We start from the raw sequence: 21,487 nt of genomic DNA, 5'->3' as shown, positions 1-21,487 counted from the left end.
CTGTTCCAAAGCATCAGCTCTAATCACCTCTGGCTTTTAATCAACCCACGATATCAGCCTCCCAGAAACTTACTACATTTTCAAAATTTAGTCTGTCTTGCTTCCTCCCATGCTGTCCTTTAAACAATTGCAAAGCTACTTTATACTCCTCCTTCTAATCTCTCCCTTGAAAACAAGGAGGCTTACAAAAAAATGGATTCTGGTTGGACCCTTCATTCTTTGACCCCACTGCCTCCTGCACTGAAGAGCATTATTTCATCATTGTCCCCCTTCTTGGACTGTCTTCCTCCTGCTTGCCATAGACAGGCACAGGTTGAACGCTATGATGAATGGGCCACCTTTTTAGTCTGCGCTTTTATTGCCCTTCCTATGACAGGTTTCTCATTCTAGTCTCTACAGTATCATGAACATAGTCACAATCACATTTAAAAAACAGTTTTACCTAAAGGGACAGCCAGGTTATGAATGATGCTATACAGAGAAATGAACAATTCTGAAGAAATTAATGCAGCAAAACAAAATAAACTTCCAAGTTAACTTTTTGGAAAATACTTTTGAGTGAAGCTGAAACTGTAATTTCAGCAGAAAATTTCTCTAGAAGAAATTTCTCAGGACCAGGATGAACTTTCTGATTAAAAAGACAGGAGCCTATCTGATCAGAATACTCATGGTAGGTTTGTATTCGTAGCATACTATTTCAGTTTCCCACTTGGCCTAATTTGGAGAAGCAAGTGCACTGGATGCTGGGCTTAAGTTGTTCTGGGTTTCTTTCTTTGTCTCTCCCTTAAAAATAATTATTTGGGATCTGCTTTCATTCTAGGGCAAACCCAAACCTTACCATGAAACTGGAAAATCTTTCCGAGAAGGAGAAACAGGATTGTTTTCATGCACATTCAGCTGCAAATATCAGAACATGTTTTTGCAGGGCACATTATTCTGAACTGGTTCTAAGCTGAAACACAAATATTTTGTAGTTGGTCAAACCTTGGCCAGCTGTTTCCTGGGGCCCTACTGTGTAGCACTGTAAGAGTCATGATTACTAGTAAGGCACATATTGGCGATCTGTGATTGTATCCCATTGATTTTGTGTTCTCTGCACAGAGGTGCCATTTTACACCCCCCTACAATGAGAATGTAAGTGGCACATGTGCATGTTGTAGTAGATAACAGAATCAACTGCAGAAATGTTTCATTATTTCTAACACGAATGCAAAATCATGTCACTTTTACCTGCAAAATGTCCTTTGTGTACTCATAGAAAACTAGCTTGCTAATGTCTAACACTAATTTGGTGCATATATTAGTGTGTTTGTACACAGATGCACGCGGGATTTAAAATCTAGGCCAAAGACAAAACAAACATCGAATCATGTGTATTGCAGTTCATACTAAATTCTCAGATTCCTTCCTGCTTTAGTCCCCTGAAAATCCCGGTGTATTTTTTGCACCTGTCCAGCCTCAATTTCTTATTAATCATTGGTGGATGAAAAAAAGTCCTGAGTGTCACCGATGTTGCAAAAATTGTGAACATCCAACAGGGAAATAAGTTTCCTCTGACTTTAAGAAGCTCCGCTAATTGCAATAAATATAAGTTTCTTGTTCAGAATATGTTTTTCAAAAGATGATGGCGTGGTTTTTTTCAAGTAAAATATAATTAGCTGGCAAATGCTAATTTTCTAACAAGAAACAAATATTTTGATTTCAAATTAATATTTCAAAGTGAAAGAGCATTTTTGTGTCTTTTCTTTTTGTCAATTTAGGAAATGAAAATTTAATTTGAATTGTTGGTTTGAAACAACACATGGAAATGTTCAAATCAATTATTTCTACATTTCAGATGAGAAAACTCTCTGATTTCAGTCCTAGCTAAAGATTAAGTCCGTTTTGAAATGATGGCATTTTTATGTGATGAAAATTGTCTTTCGCTAAGAGATTTTAATAAAAAATACAGGAAAAAGAGATGATAAAGGAATAGACTCACTTTCTAATGTTTCGAAAACTTGTTAAAAATCAGTTATTGAGATGACAATCTTTCTAGCCTCTGCAACACCTATTTCTGTTTAATCTTGAGTAAGACTCTGTCAAAATGTTTCTCCATAATTTGCTTTGTTTTCTGTGCACAGAAGATGGATATGGTACAATCACTATTGTCTACACAAAAATAACTGTCTGCGGAAAACCTTGTCACTATGAATTCAGTCATCAGCAACAGAATTATTCTTGGTACCCAGACTCCTCCTTCTGTCACCAGATGGCAGCCTCGACATACTTCAGTAAAATGTAGGTTTCTTATGTGAATTTAAAGTTGGGCTTTGTGAACTTTTTTCTATTGTGGTGATTTCTTTGCTACACACACTTTTTCTGACTATATCTCCAGCTCAGTGGTCTGCAGTCATTTCTAGCTGAACTCAGTCTGCACATGGCCAGCCTCAGGTCAACTCATTCTGCTGCCTGCGATGCTCTAAATTGACATCTCTGCTTCTTCATCACTAAAAGCCCTGATGGCAAAGTCATAAGCTGGGATGATTCAGTGTATTTCATTGGTCCAAGTGGAGGCAAAGGATGGAGAATTCATTAGATAAATTCTGGAGAATTTAGTAGGGACTCTATGCCCTCTTTTCTGTGCTCGTATGCAGAGAAGTCTGCGTGCTGTGGTTGCAGTTGTGTGTGCCTGTGTTTGCAAAGGAACCATGTTGCAGGAGTACTACTGTGCTCCACGCTGAGCTGCAACTTCCTCCCTTCCCCTGTGCCTCACCTGGTAGGATGAGTTTGGTGAGGAAAGAAAAGCTTCCTTCTCCTGATCCTCCTTGCACATGTGAACATGCGCCTGACTTAACCAATCCTTCTTACTGTTTTCTTCTACATGGTTTAAATGCTATCAAAGCTCTTCTGCATCTTCAGCAGAGGAGGCTGACAGGAGCCTTCCAGCACCCATAGGAGATGAAGTACAAGGTACCTATAGGGTCAGGAGAATGCCTTCACCCTTGTATGTGACCTTGTTTTCAGATGCCAGCCAGATGAAGTTTCCTCCACCTAACCGTGTAGGAAGCAGCAGCTTCCCAAGGCAATGGGACTTTGGGCTACAAAAAGCTTCAATAAGCAAACATGCAGAGACTTGTAATACAGTTTTTTGGGTTAAGCCCAAAAGCAATACCTCAAATTCCCTTTACTTGATGATAGTGTCCTCGATTGCCTGGCATTTGACGAGAGAGAGGAAATCACAGGGCATTGGCTTCCCATTAAGATGTACATAAGCTACAAAATGACACTGGGAAATCAGAGAGTTTGTTGGTGATTCAGAGCTAAGTAGTGAGAACACAGTGAAAGAAAAGGTATGAAGTGCTCAGAAAAAGTGGGATTTCATTTTGCAAATGTTCTGTAAGTGTGTACCTATTTAGTAAATAAATGATAAATGATAAGGAAAAAAAATAACAAATGTTGATATGGAGTAAAGGGAACAGTTGGAAATAAAAAAAAATTACGCATCAGTCAAGATTGTCTTCTAAGTGGCATGGACAAAGATGATTACTGAGCATGCTGGCAGAGTTGAGGTCGCCCTGGGGCTGGAAGAGCCCTACTTTTCATGTTGGGAAAGCGAGCAGCTGGAGCAGAGAGCAGAGGCAGTATGGCAGGGGGTAACTGCCCTCCCAGGGTCGCCTGCGAGACACGAGACACGTGTGGAGGAACTGAGGCCCACTGGCTGAGGGCTGCTCCAAGGATGGCCATTCAGTGCTATGTAGTCATGGAGTTTAACATACGTACACTGCAAGATGACTCCAGTGTCATAAGTAAATAATACTCAGCTATACAAGGACTGCAAGATCGCATTCTTAGCTGTCTTCTTCTGCCCAAGTTTTCTCCAGTTTTTATGAAAATGTCAATGTATTAAAACCAAAATAATGTTAAGCATTTACGTTTTTTCAAAAGAGCTGGGTATCCATTATCTTTATTGTAGTCAGTGAAAAAATTTAAAAAGTTATTTGCTTAAGAATTCAGCAGTTTAATCCATGGGTTAAACTTTTGGAGATCTTATCGCTGCTTCATAAAGAAAGCAGAGGAAACATTAGGTATATCAGCAGTGTTCCCATTCTCTGCTACCGTGCCATCACGGTCATGTTACTTCCAAAAAGAGGATGAGGCAGGTCTGAAATGAAATTAGGGACTCAAACACCTATGAACTTCTGAGAAGCAAGAATCTAAATCCAAATTTTGGAGGTAATTTCATAACACTGGGCCAAATCTATCTCCTTGTCAGGAATATACTTAAATCTTGGGGGTTTCTGGCACCATGAACCATGGTCTGAGTTTGGTGCTTGAACTATCTTTGTTTACTGCTATCGGCTATTTACAGGAGGAGATTTCCCCCGCCCCAAGCCCCCTACACCTTTGGATTAGAAGACAGAAGCCTATAGCGAATGCTGCATTGCACAAGAGTGTGAGTCCTGACGTTTATGCACAAATCAATTTTGAATGCAACTCAGTTTTACCTTAAAGATACCAGATGAACACTTGCAGATCTTGGATCCTAGTTCTGAGGAATATATCTGAATGAACATACTCTGAGCTAAAGATTATTCCTAGATTCTTAGGGGTGATGTATTTGGGATAGCTAATTGTAACATCTGAAACCTGTAATGAGCTCCAGATACTCACACAGATGGTACTCTAGGAATATTATCTTAATTTTCTTTTACATTTCCTTCCCTTTTAATAAGATATTCCCATAATTAAACTAGCCTAAGGCTTGATTCAGTGGATAATAACTCATGCTGAGGTTCAGTGAGACCCTGAAGGTAAATATGCTTAGATATGAATAATACACAGATATTTCCTCCTGCTGTTTTTACTGTCATATTCCTTGGCTTGTTTGAAACGGGTAAGTGAACACAGAACTTGTGAAGCCAACAACATTGTCTTCTGCCAAGGAAAGTACTTTCCCTGCCTCTACCCTGCCCATCTCCACAAGTCTGAGGTCAGATCGCAGTGTGCCCTGGCCAGGATGGCCTTCATGGCAGAGATGGTCCTCACAGGAGCCTGCACAACCCCTGAAGGTGTTGCTACATCCAGAAGGTAGACTAATCCTCCAAGCATGTACACCCACAGCTAATTGTAGGAATATGAATACCACATTCATGTGTTTAAAGTCATATACATGCATGCACCGTTGCAAGGAGTTCTAGGGCAAGGGCCCTAATTGGAGTTTGCAGCCAGCTGTCCACAATTAATGAAGTGGGTTCATTAGTCGGCATGGAAACTGGCTCTGCACATGAGCCAACTAAAGAGCAGGCAGAACTCTGGCTGTTGAAATCATAGGGAGGTAAAAAGGTTTTCAAGGGTTTTTTCCTTGTTTTGTCAGATCCAAAAACCAGAAATGTACCAAGCCCAAATTGTTCACCAGATTAATTGCTGATCAATTCAGAAAACCTCTGAATACAGAAACTTTTAAGGCTGTCATAATTCCTTTGATTTAGAATTATTGTCCCTTTCCTCCTCAAAAACTCCATGAAATCCTTTGGTTCCCTGTTTCTTTGGCAAGCTAACACCCTGGTCGTATTTTGGAGTCTGTTTCTGAAATCCTCAGGAAACCCTGAAACCCGACTTATCACTTAGGCACCGGGGCAGAGAAAAAACCAGAAAGTCAGGCATTGATCAAAATTGCCAAACCGCAATTACTGTGTGACGAAAAAATCTAGCAACAAAAACCTATCTGACATATTAGGAAACCATGACTGGAGATAAAGATATAGATGTTGTTCAGTGTTTTTTATTGCTCAGGACTTTATATTCTCAAATCATTATGCAGTTATTGATCCTGTAACATGTTTATTCTCAGTTGATCCATGCATAACTGAGGTCAACCCATGGCATTTATAAACATGCCTTGTTTAGTCTCGGTTTTTATCCCACCATAAAAGTGAGCAATTAATAAATAAAAGAAGAAAACTGGCCACACAAAGGACAGCCTTTCAAAATCAAGGTGCTGGATGTTTTACTCTGGTTTGAATATCAGGGCTTCAGAGACTTAAAAGGACCTTTAAAGCTTAAGCTAGGAGAAGCGTATGTGCGCTTGTACACCAGGAATTGACAGAGCCTGCCCACTTGAGCCCAGGGTTAAGCGTGCGAATTGATCCCGACACTCTGTCATCAGTACCCAGAGCTCAGCTCCAACTGGGCCTGCCACACACAGCAGTTGTGGGTTCAGGCCACCTCTTCTAAAGATAGCAAAGTACGGCCAAGGAGTCTTCGCTCTTGTTTCAACCTCATTAGATGAGTGATGACAGGTTATAGTAGTGGTCCCTTGTGGCCAGACAACAAGCAAGGCCCCCAACTGCTGCTGTTCACTACAATTGCAGTTGAATTTAGCCAGCTGTTGTAACAACCAGTGTGACATAAGAAACAGACCTCCCTGCACTCCGGTTTAACGAGCTTTGTGTGTTTTATGCAAGTTCCCCTGCAAGATGCTGCTCAGTCGTGGGGCTTTGTGCTACTGCTGAAGCATATGACTATATCGTCTCACTCTTATGTTGGCCTTCATATTGACAGGAACACCGTCCTTTCTGTTGTTTCCTGTCTTTCAGTCTGCTGAGTCTGAACTAAATCGAGTTTTGTACGGAAGGAGAAAGCAGGTAGGTCTCCTCCCTGCTCTGTTTCTCTCTACTCAAGTTCATGCTCTTTATTTTAAGAAAGGAGTGGAGGGAAATACCAGCAGGAGGATTTTGTTTTCACAGCCTACTTCACATATAACAAAGATTCAATATCAATGTGCATCATGAGTTCATTTTTACAAAGCAAGCAGTGGATTTTGTCTCTCTTGGGAACAATTGAAAAGATTTTTTCTCTTCGACCCTTTGGGAAAAATAAACAGTCTAAATACTTGTAAGAAATGTGCCTCCAACCCCAGAACTCTGATTAAAACTGCTTTCCCTGTTTCTCTTCTTTGTAACCAGTTTTACGAAAGATAACCTGAAAAAGATGCAAAAACCCTCATTCTCTCTCCCTTGTTTTAAAACATTCCCATATTGAGTATTCAAATCTGTGAGATGAGTACTCACCCAAGAAAGGGTGTTTTCTAGTTAGAAGTTTAAAGTTGGTGTCTTTTAAGTATCAAAAACATTACCGTTGTCTTAGCCAAAACTCTAATATGATCTTCACGTGCTCATCTAGAGCCATTGGCTGTAATTTTATCTAGGCTCAAGACTAAGTTAAACTGACAACACTTCCAGTTTTACGGTCCTTCCCTGCACTCATGCTATTTTCTGAATTACTGGATGATCCTGAACTTCATGAGTCAAACCTCACCAATCTGGGGAAGCATTGAAGCAGCCACAATGCTTCAACATTCTGAACATTCGTCTTCACAGTAGATTTCTGAAGGATATTGGCACACATAATTGATTGGATTGCATTACTAAGTGTTCAAGAGGAGGAAAACCTTGCAGAAAGCCTTTGTGATTTGCCATTGTGCCAATAACAGTTATAACCTCTGATGTGTTTAATTTGCTGGTGGTAGGTATAAATACACATCTAGCACTCGGTCCTGTTTTCCAAATTTGTGTGAGCAGTTAAAACTAGAAAAAGGCTTCATAACTGATTTCCAGTGTGCAGAAGCTTCTCAGAACACGTGGGAAAGATTTTGTTTCTGTTCTGTAGATGCGTCGATTCATTGCTCTTAATATTTTCTAGTGAAACATCACACATTATTTGATACAGATGAAGGCGAGGCAGAGAGCCAGGCGTAGGGCAGAGTTTGAGGACACGATGAGGCCTTTGTAGTTCTCTGAGTCACGTTTTAAAGTAAATTGCCGTAACAGTGCTATATTGAGATATTGCAACTGTTTTCTTGTTTCGGTCACTCGTTTTCAGCTCTCAGAGAGACAAGGATCTTCCTTCTTCTTTCTAGAGATATTATGATACATGAAATATCAAGAATCACTGAACAAAGTATTGATCTAAATCCAGACAGAAAAGAGGCTTTTTATGAAATACTTCATCACAATTCTGTGTGACAGCGAGAGAGTTATTCTCTTAATATGTTCTGAGTAATGTGACATTTTGTCACATTACTAGCTATTACTATTTTTTTCCTGATTATGAAAGTACTTTAATCTTTCAATGGGAAACTATTCAGTGAAAGTTTTAAGCCTTGATTTCATTTTCACAGTTTTCTCAGCCATGTTGCCTTCTTGTAAAGAAGTTCTGATGTCTTGGTTGCCCTTGCTTAGGGTGAATATTAAAACACCAACCTTGGCACATAATTCTATGTTCGTAATACACACTAGGAAACGAATTCTAACTCTAGGGAAGTTAATAGCAACTTCTCTACTTTAACAGAATCAGGATTTGCTTCTAGTTCCTTTGTCCTTTTATGTATCCCTCATATCTTGAAGCAGACTCAACAAGGTGCTTCATATAGAGTCTGCTATTCATATTGAAATTGAAAAAAGAAATTAAACTTTAATCCTAGTTCTAATCCTAGTGGAAAGCAATAACTTTTTATGAACAATTCGTTACTGTACTATTAAGTAGGTTAAAACGCACTGCCTCTAGCATTTGCAATAAATATTTTCTTTTGGAGTACCTGAGAACACCACAAGTTTCTGTCTCTTATTTGAGACCTGAAAGATTTAAAAAAAGTATTCCTCCTTTTTTATTTTGTTATGCAACTCAATTTCCCCAACATTTAATTCATTCAATATGCAAAAAAAATATCCACTTTAAAGCTAACAATGTTTTCCCAGGAGTGTTCACTGAGGCCTTACTTAACTGCATCACTATTCAAAGTCTGATGCAAATTCTTCACATTTTTTATGGTGCTTATCGCGACAATAACTAAGTACAACACAAACATGAATATGCGTATATTCACAACACCTTTATGAGGTGACAAAGCAGTGTTACACTGTCATTTTACAGCTTACAGCTGAGGCAGAGAGGTCAGTATCAGTAATATTAGCTGACTGTGGGTATTCAGTTTGACACCCTTAAGATCTGATTTTTTAGACTGTAAGTATCACACAGCACATACACTTTAAAGTGAAATGCTGGTTATCTTTAGTTATGTCTGTGAGTGCTTTGTTTTTCCACAGAACTCAGTATCTCAAGTCAGGCATTAGCTAACGAGAAATCCAAGTTTTAGCACTATGGGAGAAAGATGAGGTTAAAATTACTAGCCTGCCTGCCCTTGGAAGAGCAGGGCAGTGCCAGGTAAGGAGCATCCTGTTTCACCAAGAGGCATTATGTCCCAAAGAGCGCCTGCCTAAACAGACAACATAGATAGTGCAGAAGAAGGAATTTCCCATTTTGTTAGGGATTAAAACAAAACCATAGGCAAATACGGGAAAATTTTCAAAAACACATGCAATGTGTCACTTTCCACTTAGCACTCAGGAAATCTATGTGAAATATAGGTACAAAAGACAAAGATCAAAATGGCCTGAGTATACAGCATAAGCACATTCTTCCTTTGAAAAACAGCTGGAGTGGAGATTCTATCACTTTGTGGGTGCATACAAATGCTGAGCTATTTCTTCACAGCTATACTCCCTAAAAAGTGTGTAATAACAAGAAACACGCAAGGGCTTTTGGCAAAAATGTTGTTTGATTTGTTTTGAAAAAATTTGAAAACTTAAAAAGAGCTGCAGAGCCTGTGACCTATAGTTTATGTAGCTGACAGTAAGAGAATTTTTGGTTCCTCCTGCCAGATTTGGAAGGGAGGATCTAGACCTAAAGTCCAGTATGGAAGTGACAAGATCATTCTTATCTGGAATGAAAAAAGCAGGCGTTAATATACGTCTCCTATCCAGAGCAGTTAGTGAAGAGATGAGCTGCAGTCAGGAGCACAACAGAGTTATTCAGAAACTCCAAGGAGATGATCTGTAGTAATTCCAAACTGTTTATCACCTTCATTTACCTAAAACATATTGCTTTAGCAGAAGAAAAGAAAGGAAAGGAGCAAATGCTGTGTCTGACATTGTTACTCATTTCCCTGGATTACCCTGGTGCCCTGAATTAAACTCCCAAAACTAACAAGAAACTGTTTCCCAGAAAACAGTCTCAGACTAGCATGTTTTTGCAGAGTTATTTGCACTGGTGTTTATTTCGTGTGAGCTGATGAAAGCCCCAAGGGTTTACCTCTGACAAAAAGAGTGGGACAAATACACATGAGTGCCCAGCAGCTCAACTCAGCTGTGGTGAGGCTGCCAAAGGAGATAATTCTGCCAAGTGAAATGGATTCCAGGCTGTGAACTTGTGTGTCAAAATGACATTAGTGTATTTTGACGTAAGTGCTATCTTTTATCAGGGATAAGCTTCAAAGCCACAGAGATGGAGAGATGGGAAACTGGAGGTTGACAGAAAAAAAAATGACAGAAAAATATAAAGAGAATTTCTTAAAACAAATCCAACACTCCAAGGGCCAGCGATACCTTCAAGGATCAAATTCAGAGCAAAAGATGTTTTATCACTGGATGAGCATGATAGTTTAGGCATAGTAAATGAATTTTCTCTGCAAATGCAATGGAATTTAAAAAGCCTTGTGTCTGTTCCAATGTCTGGAGCTGCCTGCCCCCTGCTAGCTGATGATAGAAGCTTAAACCACACAGAGAGTATGTATGGAGCTAGTTAAAAAAGACTGATATGCCTGTTCATGTCTATTTTGATATAAATTCTGGACAACTTAGATGTTTACCTAAGTAAAGTTCAATAAGGAGCTCTACAAAGCAAGGAAGCACTTCAATTTCACAGCTTGAGGAAGGGATGCTTTCAGAGGTGAAATTAATTGCCAAAGTTTCCATACAGTGCAGGCCACTAATAATATCAAGATCTGAACTAGGCATCCCCAGTCCTAACCTGGAGCTGAATCCCAGAGTTCAATTCATCCTTGACCACCAAGCAGAACTACAGAGGATTTCTAATAAATAGTGTGGCGGTACTCACAAACCTCTGGATCAGAGCCTTTCTCTGAACAATCTCTCACTAATTGATTACAGAGTATCTGGGAAGCTGGACTTGTCACTTGGAAATACAGAAAGAGGAACACACAACTTTGTTTGTAGCAGTTGGCACCGAGGTTTCCTACCTCTCTGGTTAGTGACACAGAATTTCCATTAAATTCCACAGGTCAAAACCTTGCTGAATGGGGTTAAAGGTTTCTAACTTCACATCAGCAAAACTTCCTGCCAGAGTGATTGTTATGTCCAACAAGGTAGGTCATTTCCCTCCTGTACGTTTTCCTTCTCTTATCTCTGGTGACTCCAAAAGCACATAGGATTCACAGAAGCTAAGACTAAAACAACAACCTGCATTCGGTCAATCAGGTCACCTCTGATCTTTCGGTCAGTCCCCTTTGACAACCACACAGTCAATAATAATGCTCGGACATGCCAGTAAGTCTGATTCCCCTATCCGTTTCACAGGCTTGAAGCCTGAAGAAGACAGAACAATAATTTTCAGCTTCTTAGCCAAATTTCATCATCCAAAGAAGGAGAGTGCTGCCAATTATAGGCGACATGGCTTCCTCTGACAGCGGTATGTTAGCAGGTCTGATGTCTGCTCATCTCTGCTAGAGTGCAGAAGCTTAGAAGCTTCTGCAGGGCACACATGAAGATCAAAGACTTCTATCTAAGTCCTCTACCTCAAAATATTTACTTGCTGTCATCTGGAGAGATAGAGAGAAGCCATGGCCTCAACATCTGACAACTCACTTGTGATGCTCGCTACTGTGTCCCATTTGCCATTAATGTCACCAGCGATATAAATAGGATATCCCAATGCCTACAGACAGAGACAGCTAGATCAAATTCAACCTGGATAATGCAAAAGAAATACAGCCAGGAAGGACACATCACTAGGAAAATGGCCTTCCATGGAAGTATATGTACAGAGCACGAGCCCTGAAGATCAGTAGACTCAAAGACTTTTTTAATTCAGATAGGGCCTCCAATACTTAAGGCCAGATATATGTGCTTAGATTTGATTCACAGGTTGTTGTTATTGCTTAATGCCATACAGTACGTCATGATTAAGCCACTTTGGCCATGTAAGACTGAAGAAAACATTTCATCCTCTTGTTAACAACATAATTATACAACTGCAATACCATTGCTAAACTAAGCCAGGCATCACTGAGGGAACAGATCAGCTCCACAGAAGTTTAGGACAACATTTTGAGACAAAAGAAAAAAGAATATATTAGCAATGAAAATAATAATAAAAGAATATATTACAAAGATCTGCCATATGGACCATGAGTGAAAGCGATCTTATAGAAAGCGGCTTGCCTTCTCTCTTTTAAAGCTCTCTAAACTTCTCATAAACAGGACTTTTACTGTATAGCACAAGGACTAGCTTAGCAGGGACAGCACAAGCTAAGGACAATTCCGAAACGGTGCTTGTTTGCAGTGTGTATGCTGCTGCAAAGATTTTCAGACAAATTCTGGTGTTTAAAAAGTTTGCAGCAGATCCACAAAAGCATTTAGATATTTCACTTCCATTAAAATTATAGAAGAAATCAATAGGAGTTCAGTGCTTGTTCCCAATGAGTGCATCTGGGCAGCAGTTTTAGCAGTGAGATTAGCAATGAACAATGAAACTATCTGCCACAGCATTCAGATGCATTTGAGAGAGGATGACAGATTTTAAGTCCACTTGGTTTGGAAATCTCTAATTTTATGCCTTAAACAATAGTCTCAATTTTATTTAAATGCCATTTTATTAATCTCTTTTCTAGACTGCTTAGTACATGATCTGATAGTGATTAAACATGAAGCGAAAAACAGAAGTCAAGACTCTTCAAGCATGCTGCTGCCCCCAGTGTTTTAATTTTATACATAAAATCAGGTATCATAAACTGAATTGTTCTTTTATACACCTCCACTGACCTTAATGAAACAACCAAGGGTTAAACTTGACAATTTGGATTCAGTCTGAAATTTTTACTGATTCCTAATAGAAATTTTACTCTGGTCTTTCCCCATCCAGGAAAAACAGTAATATTTCAGGGTGTTTATTTGAAAGCATGTTGAATTCCTGTTCCCATAGTTAATTCACAGGTTGTACAGCTAATTTTTTTAACTGCTCAGGAAATGGAAGTCAACCTGTCTGTTGCTCCCAGTAGATTTTGGAGCACTCTGATTTCTGGACTTTTGCCAAAATGTGGCATTGTTCAGGTTCTTTGTCTTGCCATTAATGTTCTTACTGTTACAGTTTTGTCTGTTGGGTCAATGAGATTAGATTTCATTAGCACAGCAAACTGAAAAAAAAAATGAGTTATTAGATAATCATTAAAGCACATCTGTTGCCTTTTTCAGAGTGCCAAAGTCTGAATTCCATTGAACTAGTGACATGGCACTTGACCAGTGCTTAGTTCAGCTATGGTCAATGAGCTGCAAAAGGATTAAAATATTAGCAGCTAGTTGATTCAACCTAATCCCCGGCAGTTTTGTTTAGATTGCAAAGAAAGGTGCCTAGAGCAAAAGAGAATTAAACAATTGCAGTAAGAAAATGCTAACATTGTGGGGGCCGTTCCACAAATAGTGCTGTAGTGGTGCTCCACTTTGGTGTTATGCTAAGACATCAGTTCCTCATCTACTCGAAATACGCTTTCATGTACTTCCACCCTGAGTCTGTTCAAAAGTCCCTGAGAACTTCTCAGCCTGAAAGTCTGGCTGTCAGAGAATGGAAACAGGTATTGACTTCATTGTCCATACACCCAAAGCAAACAGCAATCTGGACTATGAATAAGTATCAAGTCTCAAATATCAGCTTCTTTTCTCTTTTCAGAAACTCTTCTGAAGCATCCCGTGGCAGATATTTTAAATCATGGGCTTTTTTATATATCAGTTTAGGTACTTTTTTAAAGAAAACTTGTATATGTTATGTATATATCTTTGCAAAGTACTGGAAATCACATTTTAAAGACAAAAACTAGAATTTTCAAAGAAACTTTCACAGAAGAAAGGACCCAGTTCCCATTAGATGTCACTTGTGGTTTAAACTTAAAGTCTTATCGTATAAGCACTGTACATGTGCAATCAGGCAGCTGCCTTTGACTAATTCTACCAAATCATTTAAGAATTTACAGAGGAAGAAAAAGAAAAACCCTTGATCATAAAAAAAAAAACTATCACATATCAGGCCGCATACATTTGGGAGGATTTACTTTTCTTAAGTAACAATCTGGATTACTGAAATCACTGTTGCTTTGGTGTGACTGTCATCAGCTGATTTAAGGCTTGAGATATTTTGTGATATGGTACAGAATTCATGATTTGCTTATTAAAGATTCAAGCTAGTCAAGTTGTACACAAGGGTGAAATGGAAATTCTCAGATGGTTTTCTGCCATCCCTGACCGCAGCAGAAATCCACAGTCTTATCTAACCAATGTAGATATTCACAGGTGCTAAGGACCCAATCCATAATCTACTGAGGACACTCAGCATTTTTTTGAAATGCTAGATGTATATGTGTAAAAGGAAGCTGAGAGTACTGCTGGAACTGCATTTCACTCCTCCATGGCTGGGCTTGTCAGGTAAATTTTGCCTTTAGAAGGCTTTTTCCAAGTTGGAACTTAAAACTTCGTCTGTTAGCGACATAGATGTTTGAAGAACAAGAAGGATTTCTGCTTTGTTCTTGTTAGCTGGTATTCCTCAAAGTCCATTTTTTTATCTAAGAAACATCTGCAAAACCAAACCAGACTGAGGCTGTTTGGAAGCTTCACTACTCGGATTGATTAAACTGTTACTATATGGAGTTCAGAATTTTTTTTGCTTGCTATTGATCCATGAAATCATAGGATCATAGAATTGTTTAGGTTGGAAAAGATCTTTCAGATCATTGAGTCCAACCATTAACCTAACACTGTCAAATCCACTACTAAATCACATCTGTAAGTGCTATGTCTACATATCTTTGAAATACCTCCAGAGTTGATGACTCAACCTCTTCCCTGGGCAGCCTGTTCCAATGCTTGACAACCCTTCCAGTGATGAAATTTTTCCTAATATTCAATCTAAACCACCCCTGGCACAACTCGAGGCTGTTTCCTCCTGTCCTATCACTTGTTATTTGGGAGAAGAGACTGATGCTCACTACAACCTCCTTTTGGGTAGTTATAGAGAGTGATAGAATCATAGAATCATAGAATGGTTAGGGCTGGAAGGGACCCTCAAAGATCATCTAGTCCAACCCCCCTGCAAGGAACAGGGACATCTCCAACTAGATCAGGTTGCTCAGGGCCTCATCCAACCTGGCCTTGAACGTCTCCAGGGATGGAGCATCCACCACCTCTCTGGGCAACCTGTTCCAGTGTTCTACAACTCTCATGGTAAAGGTCTCCCCTCAGCCTCCTTTCTCCCAAGGAGTTCCACTCCAGTTCACTCCACTCCAACCACTTTAGTTCACTCAGCCACTTCTCACAGGACTTGTGCTCCAGACCCTTCACCAACTTCGTTGCCCTTCTCTGGACACGCTCCAGCGCCTAACCGTGTTTCTTGTAGTAAGGGGCCCAAAACTGAACACAGTATTCAAGGTGCAGCCTCACCTGTGCCGAGTACAGATGGACAATCACTTCCCTAGTCCTGCTGACTACACTATTTCTGATACAAACCAATTGCCACAATTGCTGCATTTCAAGCAAATTTGGAGAAATGGAAATTCTATTGCGCTGGGTTTGATACTGATTTTACAAAATGTAAGACATATATACCAAGGGGAGAGAGTGTTTAAGAGGCATGTCAAGTATAGCTAAACAGGTGGATGTACATTTACAAGTGATCAATTTTTAATTTTTAATCAAATCATTGTCTCAGGTGTCCTTCTCTTCATGACTGTTATTTACAACACTGCTGATACACTCTCATATAACTATTGCTGTTCTTGCATTCATTAATCCCAATAAACGATTGCTCACACAATTTATCTGTATTGTACTCCTGGAATACGACCTCTCCCATATTACTCACCCAGGATATCAGTAATAAACAAGATAATTATGATAAACCATCAAATCTGTAACAGGTGGTGAAAGGCAAAGGGGAGATAAACTCTGCAATTAGTTTATAATTGATGAATGGTTATTTCATCAATTATTTTCTTTTTAATAAATTGATTTTCTTTCTATTCCTGGCTTATCTGTTGAAATTCCTCTTTTAAGGAGCAGAAAGTTAGCAGTTAGACTTTACTTCTTAACAGGGAAAAAAAGGCATGGCTAAGAAAGCACAGTGACTGGGTAATCCGCGTTCCAGCTGTAGCAATTAAGGAGCAACAACCGTGTAACTCTGAACTCCTTACCTACATAAAAGGTCATCTTTTTGTTTACTTTTCTTAGAGTAGGTTCTATCTTGTTGCCAGTCTTGCAACATTCAGGGACAAGAAACGTGTCTATTTTATATACTGCTGCATGTCTATAACAACACATATGCAGCAACAGTACTTAAAAACTCATAAACTTTTGCTGCACATCTCTAAGTGGTTTGTGCTCTTTGGGCTACATTCTTATGCTCAAAAAATAATCATTGTTTAAATTTGGTTGGTATAATATTTCCAGTTTAACTAATCAGTGGAACTGAAGGTCCACGCAGGAAGCTTATGCGTGAGGCCTGTGTTTCTTTTGCGTAACGGCTTGGTTTTAGAAGTCAGTGTGTGTATTTTAAGAGTCTTTATTGCTGAATTCAGCTTGGCAGCAGCAGCTACAAATTCATCTGAGGAGAACTTGGCTTTTCTGTGTTCCAGAACAGAAGGAAAGTCAAGAAATTCTGGTTTTCTGGCTGCAAGGGTTCTTTGGAAAGAAAGAGAACCTTTCTCAGCCGTTTGAGAAGAAGAAAGAGATATGCATCATCATGCACAGGGGATTGAGACAAACATCTTGGATGCAAGAAGCCTAGCTTTACATTTTGTGTGCTCCTAGGAGGGATCAGCCCCACATCTCTGACTTTTGTGTAAGGTACCCTAGCTACCTGAACCATAGAGTGAAGCTATGCCATCATTCAGGAAAGAATTGAAAATTCAAAGGGTGAGAACTGATGTCTCCTGCTGTCAAACAATGATTCAGGACCTCATCCAAAGTGCGAGAAATTTGGATTCTGGTGTATATTCCACCAATGGCCAGTGTATTTTACACAGTGTCTGGTTAATGGAAAATAGGCAAAGGAAGAGACAGCTTTCAGGGCTCTCCTTTCTGTCTACTTACTAGAGAAAACAACCATAATAATGCACTTTCTCTGGCTTAATAATTCTTGAGGTCTTTTCTGAAGAATAGAACAATGTTAGTGGAAAAGAAAGAGCATATAGAACAAACTACAGGAGTCAAAGCATCCCTCAGACAGGAAAAACTCTAATCCAGGTCTTCCATTCACTTAGCCATTACTCTTAGCACTTTATTTCTGTATGAAAATGTCCCTGCTGCTACAATGAGAATGGTCCGTCTGCAGCCTTTGTCACTGATCCTCAGCCTCTTTGCACATGTTTAATACAGCAGTGAAATATAAATCTTCTGTGAGGCTGCTGACCACCAGACCAGTGGTTATTACAGCTATAAAATGGGATTGTGGCCAAGGTGTGATGTGATCTGGCAACTGTAGCCAGAAGGACAGTGCCCTATGTAGCATTAGCTTCCCAAAGCAGGTTAGAGAAGCCACAACTCTGTTTTCACTTGCAATGAGAGCTCATTTGTTCTTTTTCCTTGCACACATCTCTCACCCCTTCCTAGATCCTACTGTATTAAGAAGGCAAAACCCTAGTTGTTCCTAGTGTTTTTGTATTATATTTGCAGATCCTGACATTTCCTACAAGGGACTTTATTGCAACACATTCTTAGATTTGAACAATACTAACTTCAACCATTTCACTGACGTTTGTTTTGCATTTTTAGAAACAAAATAAGACTAAGTAGTTTAGAAGTGACAAAGGTGTATTTCATGCCTTGCATATGGGTTTGTGGTAGAATCTCAGTCTTAAAAGCAAACAAACAAAAAATAGCAGACTACAAGTTTGTGTTGATATCTGGCTCACTCCATCTGCATTATTAACTGGACACACTGTGTCATATAAATAAATTCCCATTGTTAGTCAAACAGTTCCACATTTTAAAGTTCAACCAAGTAGTCCTGTCTGCTCCTCAAAGCCTAGAACTACTTGTAACATTCGAGTTACTTCAATTTTCCTAAGAAACTTCCAGCTCCTGTGACTCATAACACCACCTTCTGGACAATTATGACCTAAATGTGACTAAAATGCTCTTAATCTGTGCATTGGCCTGCGCACATTGGTAATACACTCATACACATACCTGCTGTGGTCACAATCTAACATCAGTTCCATCCAGTGATGTTATGATCAAGTATTTCTTAGTGTCAGTGAATAAACACCTGTCAAGGTCTACAATAAATTCCTCTGTTGTGTTTTAGGCCTGGGGAGTATTTTCAGCACAAAGTTTGGAAATAATAAAATAATGATTCATTTCTGATATTTTAGATGAGTAGCACCTTATGCTCTTTCAGCTAAGCTCTCTGTTTTAGTGGGTGAATTTCTTCCCATCAGCAAAGGGCATGGCATCTCCTTATTTCAGTCATTGAGGAAGTACTTCAGAGAAAAATATGGCTCATTTTAGCCATTTGGGAAATGCCATCACCTTTCTAACCAAAAAAGGACAACTGTGTTACAATGGGGTAATTGAATTTAGTCACTCTAACAGCTCATTATAATATCTTTATACGTCTGACTGGTATAAGACAAATTCAACATAGATCAGAGAACTAAGAGAAGGAACAGCTTAAGATGTGAATCATTTTTGATAGAAATACTATATGCCAGCATTGCGCCACCTAAGAAGTTGAACCTACTTTTAAAGGTACACGAGTACATTTTTATACAGTAGATTATTGCATCAGTTATCTCATCCATCAGGTGGTACAATAACATCTTTCCCAGAAATCCAGGTTGAATCAGCCAGTTTCCTCTATACTCTTCTGAAATAGTTCCACATACTTGCGAAACCCCTGTTGAATAGAGATCGGTAGCTAGTGAACGCTATCATAGCTTGACATTCTTCACGTCTTCTGCACTACGTATTTTATACACCCTGATATCACATGCTGACTCATGGGGATTGGTATGAAGCTGATTAGCAGTATAGTCCCTACACTTACTCCAGCAAATAGCTAGATTTTGATGAATCAGATAAGATAGTATGTAGAACAGGACATTAGGGAGACTTGTCCTCGTCTTTCCCTCACTCGAACAGTTGTTATTGTGATAATCTGATACCAAGACAAATGAAGTGCCAGTTCTGATGCTAGTAGACTTCAACACACTTTGTCAAATGCAGTAAGCCTTATTCTTAATATGCAAAGTATTAGTGCTTGTGAGGCTTGACAGTTCTTTCATAGACTACATGTCAGAACGTTAGTGTTCAGTGACGTACAGAGGTCTGTAATTGCAACCTGTTGCTTTTCACTTGCTACATTAAGAATCAAAGAGTTATGCTCTGCAAAAGCCTGCTGCAGGAAAATATTTAAGCATCATATTTCCTGAGTTATATTGAACTGCTTTTTTTTTTTTCCAATCATCTACAATAATAATAAAAAAAAACCACTACAAAAACCCACAGAAATGTACCTTTGTTTTTGTACATAGAATAACAATGAAAGACCACAAATATTTGACTTTCATTTTCACAAAGAAATCAAAAGTTCGGAAACTTCAATTTTCAGATGCCTGAATTTAGGAAACCATGAAGATGACTTTGACAGATGTTGGATGTATGTGCTGCCAGGCTTCTGTAGCAAAGAATTAGTCAAATAAAAATGATAGTCTGCTATTTTTAAACATATGTTATGACAAAAAAAAAAAGGATATATATTTGATTCGATTGCATTATAAAACCAATATTTGTATATTAAAGACTTGAAACTGAATGGGAATAAGGTTACTCACGCTTTGACGAGAAGTTACTTGTATTTTTTCTGGTGTAGAAAATTTTCCTGTTTCCTCTTGGCAACACACTGAATATTGTAGGCCTACCATTTATGGCAAAGAGTTGTGTTTATTGCTTAGGATGAATGACATACTTCAGATAAAGGAATGCAATTCTTTTAATTCTAATACCTTTGAACGAGGACTGGGAATTAATTACGTTAACTTTAAGACTAATTTTGGCAATTTCCGAGAAATCTTAATTAGAACTTTGGAAAATTCCATAAAATACATACTTCTTCTCGTCATTCTTTTATTGTCAATAAGTACAGTTGGTAAATTTCAAGAAATATGAAAAAGTTTTCTTTACAGGTATTTGAAAGGCATTTTTAATAAAAACCCTGTAGAATTCTTTGCTTATCTCAAAAGCAATCAAGAGGAACAAATTAATGGAGTAACTTCAGAGCATTTATTGCTCACATGGAGATACTGTACCAGACAGTCCATGGCTCCTAAAATAATTATCAAGCTTTTATTATCTTATTACTACTACCTGCAGTAGTAAACCAATCACATGATTTAAGAAAAGCCTCATGGAGTAAGAGAGAAAATGTTGGATAATGTTAGAAGTGTGCATGCCCTAGGTTGAAGTCTTGTTCCATTGAGGTCAAAGACAAAAGATCCTGCTGATTTCAGGAGTCTTAGTCAGGTTTGAGAAATATTTTGCCAAAGCCACTCTGCCTGATACAGCTTTGGTTTTATTTTTAGTCATACTGTGGTATCAGTAATTAGAACAAGGCACTGATAAGTGCTTGTTCTGATACTCTCAGCTCCATTCCCAACAGCATATGCTTGCCTGGGCAGGCTGCATAACTTCGGAGAGGCTGTTCTCAGAAAGTACACCTTGTTTCTTCAACATAGTTTTCCACGGAGGTGACACTGCTGTAAACCTGCACAGCTGTCCTGAGCGGCATTTCAGCAGTGAGATATTGGGCATAAGTATTAATCACTTTCTGCCTCAGTAATTCAAATATGGAAACTAGGGATTTATGTTAAATAAGGCAACACATTGAGGAGTTAGATGTGAATATATTCATTTAAACTTAATGTAGCTACTGGTCGTTTCTTGTTGGTGGAAACAGATGGTTTTTATAGCTTTCCATTCTTCTAACAGCAGCACTTATGAGCTCATCAAAGAAGCCAACTCAGAGGAGGGGAAAAGTCACTTTCTCAAGTTCTAAATAGCTTTATTATAAGATTTCGGTTTTTGAGCAAGTATGAAAAATTGATTTTCTCTTATCAAAGCTTTTTACGTACCACAAGATGGCACTGTTTTTTATTTCTTTATTTTCAACAAGCACTGTCCACACTCCTCTTGTGTCTCATCTTGTTTTCTAAAGAGGAAAGTGATCAGATCTCAGCAACATTTGGCAGGTGTTTATTTCGTATACCTGGGTTTTTTGACCATCTGCTCTCTTTATACTAGATTTGAAAATACTGGGCTGTGGCTTGTGGTGTTTATTGATTGTAGACGTTATTTTCCTTTCAGACTGTAAAATGTTTCACAGCCCACCACCT

This window comes from Tauraco erythrolophus, chromosome 6, assembly GCF_009769465.1.
Source record: "Tauraco erythrolophus isolate bTauEry1 chromosome 6, bTauEry1.pri, whole genome shotgun sequence".
In the NCBI taxonomy this organism is placed as follows: domain Eukaryota; kingdom Metazoa; phylum Chordata; class Aves; order Musophagiformes; family Musophagidae; genus Tauraco; species Tauraco erythrolophus.
The sequence above is the reverse complement of the archived record's forward strand: the minus strand, read 5'-3'. Positions refer to the sequence as shown.